The sequence below is a fragment of the Schistocerca cancellata genome, unplaced genomic scaffold (assembly GCF_023864275.1).
Source record: "Schistocerca cancellata isolate TAMUIC-IGC-003103 unplaced genomic scaffold, iqSchCanc2.1 HiC_scaffold_792, whole genome shotgun sequence".
In the NCBI taxonomy this organism is placed as follows: domain Eukaryota; kingdom Metazoa; phylum Arthropoda; class Insecta; order Orthoptera; family Acrididae; genus Schistocerca; species Schistocerca cancellata.
Window position 1 is genome coordinate 129,167 of NW_026046803.1, and position 1,601 is coordinate 130,767.

Consider the following 1,601-nt stretch of genomic DNA (forward strand, 5'->3'; position numbering starts at 1 on the left):
TGTGTGGGTTGGCCTTCAGGCACGCACAGGGAGGAAAGAAGAACAGGAAAAAAAGGGAGAGAGGGAGAGAAAGGACATACTGTCTCAAACGCCGAGGCAGAGACCTTAGGGTGGATAAGAAGGCAATAAGAGGAAGGCAAGGTAAAAAGTAAGGAAGACAGTGAGAGAGGGAGAAGAAAAAGAAAGGAAGAAACCAGAATAAGCAAAAAACCATAATGACCACAAATGTAAGTTGTTGAACCGTCTGTCTCCAGACACAGGCGTAAACTTCCCCCTTGAGGGTAGAAACTCCTTTTAGTCACCTCTTACGACAGGCAGGAATACCTCAGGCCTATTCTTACCCCGGACGCGCAGGGGGGAAATTCAGTCTGCAACTGGAGAGGTATCGGGGCGAGCTGTACGGGCACTTCGGAATTCCCATTCACTAAATGGGCGTTGTATCGTTCACAACAGTGTGTGCGAAATGACAACTGCATACGCTCAGCCTGGTCTTTAATGGCACGGAATTCTGTGCTGTAGCCTGCTGTCGCGGAAGTACTCTGCCAGATGTTCAGCGATGGCGATTGGGTCAGTACAAAGTGTACCCCAACGAGAAAGGCAAAGGGCAGATGCATGAGGGCGAAAGCCAAAAATGTGCCGAACCCGCGACCACACCTGAGAGATGGGGAGGTGCAAGAACCTATGGTGGCAACATATCGTTCCCAGCTGTCCTGTTTGCACTGCTGGATTATCCACCGAGCCTGGGCCCACATCCAATTAAAGGCAACCAGATTCTATAGGTAATGATGATGCCGGTGTCTTTGCAGGGCTCGCCGGCAGTCCCGGATAGCTTCTGCAACCTCTGGTGTCCACCAAAGGACTGACCTACGCCTTAGGGTACTTTAAGAACAGAGGACAGTTGCCTCGGCAGCAGAAACAATGACCATATTGAACTCGTCCACTGCCAAATCAATGTCACCAGGAAGCAGAGCAATGGCCATAGTAGCTGAGGTGTAGGCTGCCCAGTCAGCTCCACGAAGAGACCATCGTGGCAGCTGCTCAGGGGATTGGGATTGAAGAAGAGAAACCAGGATAGGAAAGTGGTCGCCACCACAGAGGTCGTCATGGACCCTCCAACTGAGGTATGGATGAAGACCTGGGCTACTAAGACAGAGGTCGATGGCCAAGTATGTGCCATGAGCCAAGCTAAAATATGTGGGAGCACCAGTGTTAAGGAGGCAAATGTCCTGCTGTGCCAAGAGAGCCTCAACGTTCCTACCCTGGCCCGAGATCTGGGCCCCACCCCATAATGGGTGGTGGGCATTAAAGTCCCCCAACAGGAGGAATGGCCGGGGGAGCTGGGTGAACAAGGCAGCTGTCAGCAAAAGGGACAACCTCATCCAGGGGAACAGTTGGTAAGCTCCATTCCTGCCCAGATTCTAACAGCCACAGCCTCAAGAGCCGTGTGAAGTGGCACTGGGGCACTAGGAACAGTGGCAAGAACATAAACACAGACACTGCCAGACACCCTGTCGTATTCTACGCAGTTCTTATAGTAACCCTGGTAGCCACAGAGGGAGGGGGTCCACCGAACAGGAAACCAGGTTTCCTGTAGGGCCAGA